The sequence below is a fragment of the Rattus norvegicus genome, chromosome 1, assembly GCF_036323735.1.
Source record: "Rattus norvegicus strain BN/NHsdMcwi chromosome 1, GRCr8, whole genome shotgun sequence".
NCBI classification, from domain to species: Eukaryota; Metazoa; Chordata; class Mammalia; order Rodentia; family Muridae; genus Rattus; species Rattus norvegicus.
The window spans coordinates 121,735,880-121,748,407 of NC_086019.1; the positions used below are offsets into that span (position 1 = coordinate 121,735,880).

At 36.9% G+C, this 12,528-nt stretch overlaps 1 long non-coding RNA gene across 5 annotated transcripts in view; it reads right to left on the minus strand.

The window, feature by feature from the left end:
- LOC134483425 (uncharacterized) overlaps window positions 1–12,528 on the minus strand; it is a 602,791-nt gene that overhangs the window by 218,458 nt on the left and 371,805 nt on the right. For all 5 annotated transcript variants that reach the window (XR_010060299.1, XR_010060303.1, XR_010060302.1 and 2 more), the window contains one exon: window positions 6,412–6,527. This is a non-coding gene — a long non-coding RNA (uncharacterized LOC134483425). The remainder of the gene's footprint in view (window positions 1–6,411; window positions 6,528–12,528) is intronic.

Genomic DNA, 12,528 nt, shown 5'->3' on the forward strand with positions numbered 1-12,528 from the left:
TCCATGCCATGCTGAGAGGAGGGGATGACCACACATAAACAGACTGTGCTACTGAAGTCATTCCCTCTGAAGGTTCTGCCAAAGCTGGAGAAGTTTAATTATTCTTGAAAACATATATCTGTCGTCCATCATCCTGTACTTTTAAAATAACTTTCAAATACTGAGTAGTAGCAGGAAAAATTCAGTGAGACTACAAAGCAATAGTGTTGTATTTTGCCAAATTGTCAGAGGGTGCATGGCAGGAAGTACTTAATAAGGCAGAACTGATTTGATATTTTAAAGACAATGTATATATCAATAACAATTTCTGGACATGGAGTTGTTGTATATAATACACTGGATTGAATGGAATCATCCCATCTTCATCTGCCTCTGAGCAGGTTAAAGTTAAGGTTATTCTTTCATGGATTAGTTTACCTTACAGATTTTATACAATAGTGACGAAAGTTAAGAATTATATTGGGTTAGATAAAAGGAAAATGAATGGAAGATTTTTTTTCAGCTATAAAGATACAGTGTCAAGGTGGCATTAGGATTTGAAAATTCATAAAGAAATATCTGTGTTTTTAAGCAAATAACCTTTTCTATTATAAAAGTAAAGATTAAATGTAGATATTATATAAAAGTATCATTCTCTGAGCTGTGGGTTTAAGACTTATAGCTTTGGACAAAGAAAGCCAACTTGTTAGTGAAAAGGCCAGTGTCCAGGATCCACAACTTTTTGCTGCCAACAAGACAAGTTCTCCTAACTAAATTAAGTTAAGATAACCCTGTTCAGAAATGATGGAAGCTTATCTATTTGGGGATTCTAGGACTCATCAAGTTTAAAAAAGAGAATAATCATCTCAAGAGTATCTAAGAATAAAAACCTGTATAAGATGTATGCATTTATCTATACTATGATATTCTGTGGATAGAAATAATGCCTTTGTAATTTCTGCTTTTTGATGCCAATTAGAGAATTGGAAATATTATTTTTGAAACATAAAAAAATTCTATGTACCGCTTACTATATCTGGATAATGAAGATGACTTATAAAAGACCAATTTAATGGTTACTTAACATGGGCTTTTAGAAGAGAAGTAGCAGTATGGAATTAATAGATCTTACAACTGACCCAAAGGATACATGTATACTATTTGGGATTAAAAAGAATTGAGTACTTACTGTTTTTTTTGGGGGGGTGAGAACTCTAATTATGCTCAGTTTTTCAAAGCCCCCTCCTTTTCACAGCAGCGAATTCTAATTTACATGTGATAATCATTTAACTCATGTTCCTTGAGCTCTTCATTGTATCTGTATATTAGTGTTCTCTCTTCCTCCTCCTCTCCTTTATGTAATTTTTTCTTTTGATCATCCTTTCTTTATTTCTGGAACTTTGAGAAAGAATCTCATTGTGTAGCCTAAGCTGGCCTCAAAATTGTAGTGATCAGTTTGCTGATATTTCCTGAAGGATATGATTACAGATGTGAGCAAATAAACCATGAAAGCTTTTTTCTTAAAATCTTTTCTACATTTACACATTACTCAATTTCTTTGTCATTTTTATTGGATAGTTTATGTATATACAGTTCAAATATTATTCACTTTCCTGGTTCCCTTCTCTTCCATCCCCCCTCCCAATGCTTCTATGGGGATGCTCACCCTCCCACCAGCCCTCTCACACCTCAAAACCCTGGCATTCCTCTACACTAGGGAAAAGTGCCCTCAGAGGACCAAGGACTTATTGTTATCATTGCTGGACAATTCCATCCTCTGATACATGGGCAGCTAAAACCATGGGTCCCCAAATGAGTACTATTTGGTTGGTGATTTAGTCTGTGGAAACTTTGGGTTAATTGCTGTTCTTCCTATATGGTTTTGAACCCTATCAGCTCCTTTAGTCCTTTCTCTAATACCTTCAGTGGGGTCCCTGTGCTCAGTCTGATGGTTAGCTGTAAGCATCTTAATTTGTATGGGTAACGCTCTGGCAGAACCTCTCAGGAGACATTCATATCAGGTTCCTGTCCACAAGCACTTCTTGGAAACAGCAATAGTGACTGGGTTTGTGGCTGCATATGGGATGGATCCACAGATTGGGCAGTATCTGCATGGCCTTTCTTTAATTCTCTGCTCCCTTCATTTCTGCTGTATTCCTTCCCATAATACTGTGGGCCCCCTTTTAAGAAGGAGTGATGCATCCACATTTTGTTTTTCCTTCTTCTTGAGTTTCATATGGTTTGTAAATTTTATTTTGGGTATTCTGAGATTTGGGCATATATCCACTTACCAGTGAGTTCATAGTATGTATGATTTTTGTGATTAGGTTATGACACTCCAGATAATATTTTCTTTCTATCCATTTGCCTATGAACATGAAGTCATTGTTTTTATTATCTGTGTAGTACTCCACTGGGTAATGTGTGACATTTTCTTTATCCATTTCTCAGCTGAGCAACATCTGGGTTCTTTCCAGCTTCTAGCTATTTTAAACAGGGCTGCTAGGCATAGTAGTGCATGTGTCCTTGTTATGTATTGGAGTAACTTATGGGTATATGCTCTGGAGTGTTATAGCTGGGACATCATTTTGAACTGTGTACACTTTTATGAGTAATTACCAGATTGATCTCCAAAGTGGTTTTACCAGCTTGCAGTATTAACAGCAATGGAGGAGTTTTTCTCTTTCTCCACACCCTTTCTTGAGTTTGCTGTCACCAGAGTTATTTATATCAGTCATTATGATTGTTTTAAGGAGGAATCTCAGGGTCATTTTGATTAGTATTTGTCTGATGAGAAAGGATGTTGAACATTGCTATAGGAGATTCTAAGCCATTTGAGATTCCTTGGTTAAGTACTCTTCGTTTAGCTCTCTAAACAGTTGTTAAATAGGATTATTTGGTTGTGTTCAATCTAACTTCTTGAGTTTATGTATATTTTCAATATTAGCCCTGTATTAGATATCCAGTTGGTGAAGATCTTTTCCCAATCTATGAGTTGCCATTTTGTCCAGTTGACAATGTCCTTTGCTTGAGAGAAGCTTTTTAATTTTATGAGGTCTTTTTGTAAATTGTTGATCTTAGAGCATGAGCGGTTGCTGTTGTTTTGTTTAAAGTACTTCTTTACTTCAAGAGAGAAGAATCAAGCAAAAATGTGAAGAAAACAAAATCAAACCTCATTTTTGTTTATACTTCAATATCTTAATATTTGCGATGCACTTAATATTTTCTGATATCTTTTAAGGTAATTGGTAAAGTTTTCTAGCTCTGCCCTCTACAGAACCTGTACAGCTAGTCTTTTAATATTGATAGTTATGGCTATCTCCACACCAAGAGGCTGCTGATAGTTCTGTTAATCGTATTATACTTGCATCCCCCAAATACTGGTGTACCTTGCAGCAACTGGTTTATAACATTCAACAATATCCTCTTATTGCATGTGTTCAGGAAATCTATCCGTGCCACCCCTGCCAACCCAGTGACAAACCTCAGTGGTTGTCTATGGAATCTTCAACTCTTGATAAAATGTTACTAGGCATAATACTTATTTCCTCATCATTTTTGGAACAAAATTTCATGCTAACCACCAAGGCATCACTTCCCAAAGACTTAAGTTCTTTGATATTGGTCTCTTCTGCATTACAACTGATTGATTATTTAGAGAAAAATGGCCAGCATTCACTTCCAACATAGCAAGTGTTTCAATTTAGTGACTTTAGTATTGAAATTTGTGAATTGAAAATTTTCTAGTATGTCCAGCAAATAAAATTTAGCTCATGGGGAAAGGGATTTTGGAGGATTCAGCCTAAGGCACTAGGTAAGAAATACAGTGCATTCCTCTATATTTAATGCAGTGAAAAAGAAATGAGAGATATAGATAGAGGGAGAGAGATACAGAGAAATAGAGAGAGACATAGAGAGAAAGGAGAGAGAGACAGGGAGAAAGGTGCTAGACAAGGTAAGACAGAAGAATCAGTAGATTTTGAAGATGTTATCTACTAGAGTAATTAGATCAGCTGAGAAGATATTACTAACAAATCACCCCAAAATAATCACTGGGTTTTGAAACTTGAGTTACCACTTTTCTTTTCTGTGGTTCCATGTGCCCCTCTGATATAAAGCAGAAAACTATTCTGAGGAAGCAAGGCTGATTAATATAGATTGTAACAATTCAGAGAGGTGATCAAGAGCTAGAAGATACAAATATAAAGTACAGAGGTCAGTGAACCTTATTGTTGCAAATCTGCTGGTGAGGATGTAATGAGAAATGTATTCTGATAACAATAGAAAAGCAAAAATTTTGTCCAATGAATATGGAAATAAAATGATGCTCAAATCAAATCCAAGAGCAAGAAGTATTTTTGCTTGATTGCCAGGAAAGTGAAGGGCATACAATTGATTGAATCAGGGCCATGGCTGAGAAATATTCCACTGGATAAGGGAAGTTTATTGAACAGGATATCTAGTACATATATGGCCACGATAAATTCTGTATGAAGGAAAGAGGTACTGAAGGGGTAAGATTTGGACAATGGATAGAAATGAAAAATAATATGCAGGTGAGAAATAATTAGACAGCTACTTTGATAGAGCCCTTTTCCAGTGGAGAAAGCAATGAGAAAATGCAATAGAGATGCTACACAGAGCAGTTTAAGTCAGATTCCAATGTTATTTCTCTTATTCCACAAAGGTGCTTGGTGCTTCAAAGGGATGGAAGGGTGCTTTGAAATAACTATTTCACTTCCACTGAGCAGCACTGCGTCAGGAGCGTGAACTATATCCTTAACATATTCTGTCTTCAGCCTGTATTATTATGCAATAAGGGACAAGTTGATGGTCTTAGTCGATAAGATCAACATTTCAATTAAGTCACATGATGTCAGTGTTGGACATTTCTAGCTTGACTTGTGTGTATTAGACCTAACCAATGTCAACAATGTGAGTCTCATTTGCAATGTAGTGAGTGGGGAGCTTTCTTCACCAACTGCAAACACACCAGTAGACAATCTCCATTCTCCATCACTGCTGCCAAACTGAAGAGAAAGTAGAATAAAGAAGGAGACATCTCACAATCCCTATTGCAGCACATTTTTTAACCACCTATATTGTTGGTAGATTTTTTAATCAAATACTCATGTGGTTTCAAAAACAGATATCTTGAAATTTCCACCACAGTTCTTACCAGTACACAGATTGTGCAGACACAGTTGTAAATTGTTAGTGATATCCTAAAATCCGAGGATGGTGGTCAAATGCCTTCCATCAGGCTGGCCTTGAAAGCACAGAACATCAAATCTAGCTGATTTCCTTCCAATAGTTCATGTTTGATTTTTTTTCTTAGTCAACCAATAAAACTTTCTTTTTGAGAATTTACAATCAACAGTATGAAATCCAGAATATCTGTTCAATGCAGGTTCTGGTTCATTATCATTCTCGTAAGTGTATTATTCCCCTAAAGTCCAGCCTTATAATTGTACCCCAATGACTGTCTGCAGGAATTGGGAAACACTAGAAGTTCATACAGATCATAATATTATTCCCATTAGTAAAAACTGTACACCCATTTTATATGAGGTTACATTGAATTGAGTTATTTATCAGTATATAAACAAACATGGTTTGTCAGGAAATATTATTAGGACCATCTTCCCTGCATTAATAAACATCTTACTCAAGGAATACCAATGCCAAAAGGATTAATTTCCTACAGCAATGTTAGAGAGACCCATGTGGCAGGGAGATCATTTATAGTCAGGATTCTTCTATGTCATAGGCATGCTACTAAACTCAATGATAGCTGAGATTATTCACAAAGTCAGAATATTTTAAAAATGACAGTAGATCTCAAAATTAAATACAATTCTAAAAATGCATCAGTTTTGCTCATATGGACTCAACTTTCTGAAAAAAATGTACAACTCTGTAAAGTAAGTTTTTAAAAAGTGCCATGTTATTGGTTATAGTTTTGTATTAGTGTTTGAGTACATGTCTATGAAGCATATGCCATTAGGTCTGAAAAAAGCCAGAAGAATCCTCAGTTCACTTGTGACTGTCAAAACTGATCATGGTTAGCAGAAAAGTAGGCAATGAAAAGTCAACAGTTCCTCTGGGAGAGTAGTTAGTACTCTTAACTGTTGAGAAATCCTTTAGGGCAAAGGCAAGTTTTTTAATGACACTTTAGTAGTACTAACACTGCTAAAAATTGCAACATCAATCACCTTCAAGTAATGTTGCAGTTTAAAAGATTTTGTTCGGAAGTTGTGGATTTACTGCAAAATCATAGACATAATATTTCTAACAGAAAAAAGAAAGTACTTTCCTTGTCTCATGACAGTGATAATAATTATGAAAAATGTTAATATGAATCATATTCTAGCATTATTGATGCTATGAGGAAATTATTGACATACAGACATAAATATGAGAATGAATTACCATTCCTACAGAATTTGTGTCACTTTATGTTATGAGGAGTGTTATATGGTCTTTTCCTTATATCCATAATGCTCCTGGCTCTTACAATTAAGACAGATCTCAGCATACCTCCTCACCTGTATCAGAAATTACAGTGAAAGGGAAATTTCAAGGAATTTAACTTTTAACTTTAATTTTCCTATGCTGATATTGAGAACCAGGCAAAAACATCAAATTTTGTAAAGCACACATTTGATGTTAAAATTTATGAGAAATGTTTTGGGTGTTTATTAGATGAGAGATATTTAAAAGAGGAAGATTTTACTTGAAAGAAAAAAAAAACTCGAATAATTGAAATGACACTGCTAAACTCCAGAAGAGCATTTGGCAAAGAAGTAAAAACCTCTAGCCATTGAGATGTCTGAAAGTACAAAGGAAAACAATTTTAATACTAACAGTAAGATTTTATCCCCTCTTTGGGATTGAAGAATTCACAGTTTGGCCTTCCATTCTTGTTAAACTTGTTCCAGGAGTTTTCTCATGGGAGTTATGAGCTTTTGGGATAATATTCACTGACCAATAAGTGAGTACAGAATATATATATATACTCTTTTTCATCTGGATTACCTCACTCGGGATAATATTTCCTAGTTCCACCCACTGGCCTTAAAAATTCATAAACTGATTGTTTTTAAATGGTGATTAGTATTCTGTTCTGTAAATGTACATTTCCTCTACCCATTTTTCTGTTGAGACATCTAGGACAAAACGGCAACCAACAGATTGGGAAAAGATCTTTACCAATCCTACAACAGATAGAGGCCTTATATCCAAAATATACAAAGAACTTAAGAAGTTAGACCGCAGGGAGACAAATAACCCTATTAAAAAATGGGGTTCAGAGCTAAACAAAGAATTCACAGCTGAGGAATGCCGAATGGCTGAGAAACACCTAAAGAAATGTTCAACATCTTTAGTCATAAGGGAAATGCAAATCAAAACAACCCTGAGATTTCACCTCACACCAGTGAGAATGACTAAGATCAAAAACACAGGTGACAGCAGATGCTGGCGAGGATGTGGAGAAAGAGGAACACTCCTCCATTGTTGGTGGGATTGCAGACTGGTAAAACCATTCTGGAAATCAGTCTGGAGGTTCCTCAGAAAATTGGACATTGAACTGCCTGAGGATCCAGCTATACCACTCTTGGGCATGTACCCAAAAGATGCCTCAACATATAAAAGAGACACGTGCTCCACTATGTTCATCGCAGCCTTATTTATAATAGCCAGAAAATGGAAAGAACCCAGATGCCCTTCAACAGAGGAATGGATACAGAAAATGTGGTACATCTACACAATGGAATATTACTCAGCTATCAAAAACAACGAGTTTATGAAATTCGTAGGCAAATGGTTGGAACTGGAAAATATCATCCTGAGTGAGCTAACCCAATCACAGAAAGACATACATGGTATGCACTCATTGATAAGTGGCTATTAGCCCAAATGCTTGAATTACCCTAGATCCCTAGAACAAACGAAACTCAAGACGGATGATCAAAATGTGAATGCTTCACTCCTTCTTTAAATGAGGAAAAAGAATACCCTTGGCAGGGAAGGGAGAGGCAAAGATTAAAACAGAGACTGAAGGAACACCCATTCAGAGCCTGTCCCACATTTGGCCCATACATATACAGCCACCCAATTGGACTAGATGGATGAAGCAAAGAAGTGCAGACCGACAGGAGCCGGATGTAGATCGCTCCTGAGAGACACAGCCAGAATACAGCAAACACAGAGGCGAATGCCAGCAGCAAAGCACTGAACTGAGAATAGGTCCCCTATTGAAGGAATCAGAGAAAGAACTGGAAGAGCTTGAAGGGGCTCGAGACCCCAAAAGTACAACAATGCCAAGCAACCAGAGCTTCCAGGGACTAAGCCACTACCTAAAGACTATACATGGACTGACCCTGGATGTCCACTTTTTAACGAGCAGGTATACACCACCATACTCATATGAATATGCTTCTCATCACTCCCCTTTTCAAGATGATGTCTTACTATTATGAAACTTCTTGTGCCTGTATTCCTCAGTATTCAATAAATATGTATCCAGTTGTCGTTCGCTTGCTCTTTGGCTATAAATCAATTCCCAACATCAAGTGCTGTTCTCCAAAATGTCTCAGAAAGACGACTATGTTGAACTCTCTTAGATTACCACAACTAAGAGTTTTAGTGACAGTCTAAAAGTATTAATGAATATTAAAAATAACAAAAATAATTGATAACAAACATTCAAACAGAAGATAAATGTCTTAATAACTGAAGATGTATTATGTGGCACTAAAGTAAATATATATTATTGAAATTTGTCTCTCATATTTTGTTCTAGAGTCATTTTGGAAGAAATATTAAAGCAATGTAGGAATCAAATGTCCTGTATTAAACATTCACATTGTATTAGAAGAATCAGATAGCAATTAACGCTTTAGAAAAGTTTACAAAGCTACTAAAAATTCCATGGAAAAACTTCATTTTAATCTTGTGCCAACTGACTCATAATTTCTTTTTTTTTCTTTTCTTTTTTTCAGAGCTGGGGACCGAACCCAGGGCCTTGCGCTTGCTAGGCAAGCGCTCTACCACTGAGCTAAATCCCCAACCCTGACTCATGATTTCTTAATCTCTGTAATAACCCTGAATTCTTTTTGTCACTATTTATAAAAGCAAAACTTTCTTTAGTATGTACATGTAAATCTTTATCTGAAGAAAACAATGTTAAGATAAAATCATAGGCCTTATATATCAATATAATTGCAAACTCGTGGTTCTAAGGATGAAATCCAACACTTGCAAAAATAAAAGGCAAAGCACTGCATTTTGCTCTAGCAACGACAGTAACATAAAGAATGTGGGTGTGCTTTTATGTTTGTCAGCAGGCAAAGTTTAAGTCAAAAGGAACTTTGGTTCTTGTACTTTCATTATATTTTCTCTCACTAGAAATATGTATACTGTAGAGTGCTTTTATGATTTACTTTCTGTCAAAGGTCTACTGACTGGCTCACTTCGATGCAATAGAATCTTAGTTTCCGTGGAGGGTACTGAAAGTGAAAGAACATATTTAGCTTAAAACTGAGTTAATATCAGTATTGCCAAAAAGAATCTTTCATGATTTGCTCTATTTTTAAATCCACTCATCAAAGTAGTCTAGTAATGAGATTAAAAAAAATTGTAACAAGAAAATCTGAAGCAACCTTTCCATTAGTTCATCCAGAAGGAATTAAATCACTGATGTTTGCATCACTCAGCCTTGAAAGGATTTATTCCTAGTTTAATTGTAACATGCTATGCCAAGTTTAATTGATATGTCTCAGGGAAACTTGCTTTTTTTGAACGTAACTTGGAGAAGTGGATTTGGATCATAGGAAAGATATGGGAGAGGACTGCATGGAGAGGAGAGAGGGGACATTATATAGGGTATTTAATGAAAGAGAGAAGAATTTTGAAATAAATAATAGAAAATCTGAAATGTACAACAACAGAAATTGAATAATGCTAACACGCAATATCAAGATTTCAAAATTTTGGTTTAAGCCTATATATTTTCTAAGTATATATGTGATGTAAAAGATACTTTAGAAATCGAGTTATGTTTATCCTAGAAAACATAATTATCTTACCAGCTACTGGGAGGAAAAGAGTAGAGGGAGGGGAAAGAGGGGACAGGATTGGTTGTAGGAGGAGAACAAAATGAGAGGCAGACTGTCAGGAAATTGAACAGATGTGTAGAGCAATGAGGGATAGGGAACAGTAGGTAGCCTCCAGAAAGTCCCAGATGCCAGAAAAGCCAGAGGCTCCCAGGAAGCAAAGGGGATGAGATTAGCTGAACTGTCCAACAAAGGGAGGAAGAAACTGTAGAGACAATATCCAGAGGTTAGGGAAGGCCCCCAGTTGGGGGATGGGATCTCCAAATTTTAACTCATCTCCAAATTTTAACCTAGAATTCCTCCTGTCTAATGGCAATAAATGGAAAAAGTGCAGAGCAGAGCCTGAAGGAAAGGCCTTCTAGAGACTTCCCCACCTGGTGATCCATCCCATGTACAGAAATCCAACCCAGACAGTATTGCTGATTTCAAGAAATGAATACTGACAGGAGACTGAGAGAGCTGCCTCTTGAGAGGCTCTGCAAGAAACTGATAAATTCAGAGGCAGACGCTTGCAGCCAATTATTGAACTGATTGATACAGCACAATGGAACTCAAATTGAGGAGTTAGAAAAAGGACTCAAGGAGGTGAATAGTTTTGCAACCAGCTAGGAAGTACAACAATCTCAACCAACTAGACACTCCAGAGCTCCCAGGGAGTATACCATTAATGAAAGGTACACACTGAAGGATCCATGGCTCCAGAAGCATATTTATCAGAGGGTGGCTTTATCTGGCATCAATGTGAGAAGAGACACTTGGTTCTGTGAAGGTTAGATGGCCCAGTGTAAGATAATGCCAGGACAGTGAGGTGGAAGTGGGTGGGTCAATGGGGAACACCCTCATAGAAGTGAGTGTAGGGGGAATGGGATATGGTTTTGCATAAGGTAAACCTGGAAATGAGTTAACATTTGAAATCCAAATAAATGAAATATCCAATTAAAATGAATAAGTAAAAATAAGAAATTAAATTGTTGTTTATTTAAGGAGGAAAAGCTTTGTCCTGCATGCAAAACAAAAGAAATTTTGAGAGGAATGGGATGTCTTCATGTTGACTTCTCAGCACTTAATGCATTCAGTAGGAAAGATGACAACTGTCTTCTTTTCAGAAAGACCGTAGGCACAATGAAACAGAGGTCATTGGTGACCCATAATGAAAACTAGCATGTGTTCTGGGACAATCTAAAAGTGTTAATGTTTATCACCATAAGAGTTACCTTCGATCGCTGTTGCCAGAAATACTGCCCCATCATTGCTGGCTGTGTGTTGCCACTTTCACAGCTTCAAGACTTCAACTAATAAAGTCCTATTAGTTATATAAATTGGAATGCAACTGAAATGAAAAATATTTGCAAGAGTACACCAATACAAAATGAAGCATACATATTGCACGCACAATAATGTTCAACTAATCAATTAAATTAAACATTTATATTTCTACTCTGTGTGTACTCACAGCAAAACATTTCTCATCATCCATTATGTGTCTCAGGCAGCCTCAGAGGATTCTCATTGATCTTTAACAATTGTGATGACTTGTGTATAATATGATGTCGTAGAAAACAGGGTACTGCATCATTCTTTCAATGACTCTGAAGAAGAGCATACTTTAGATGTCCCAAGTAGTATAGGTTTTGTCTTTGAGATGACTCTCTAAATTCTTTTGAAAAAAATAACAAGAGTTAAGTTGTATTCTTGGGTCCCTCTGTCTTCTGAGAGGCCCAAATTAGGATCTAGCTCAAGGGGAGGCCCCAAGACATGACACACACACTGAGGCTATGGGGCATTCAGGAAAATAGACCAATCCTGACTTTCCTTCAATAGAATCAAAAGCAGTTCAAAGAGTCATCTGCTGATATGTGCACCCAACCAATGAACCATGACTTCTCTGATTGAATTAAGGAAAAGCTAGAGGAAGCTGAAGAGGAGGGGAATCCTATCAGAGGACGAGCGGGCTTAGATAGCCTAGACCCCTGTGATCTCTCAAACACTGGATCACCCCCCAGGCTGCCTATACCAGCTGAGATGAGGCCTCTAACACATATAGAGAAACCGTTTCCTGGGTCTGGGTTAAGTCAGAGAAGGTACACCTAATCATCAAGAGACTGGAGTCCCCAGGAAGTTTAGATTTCTGTTGGATTGGGTGGTGTTGGGCAATCCTCTATGACACTGGAGGAAGGGTCATGAGAAACTATGGGATGTGGACCTGTCAGGGGGTGGTGTGGACTAGGAGGCGAATGTAACCTGTGGTGAACTTTTTGAAAATTTTCCATCAATCTTCTTGTTTTGTTGAAAGCTAGATGGCTCTGTGATCACAGAGATAACCACACATTCAGGCATACCTTGGCTTGAGGTTTTAAGGGCAAGAATGAATAATTTGTCCATTATCTCTGAGTACCAAAAGTACTTTCTTCAATGAGAATACATTTTTAAT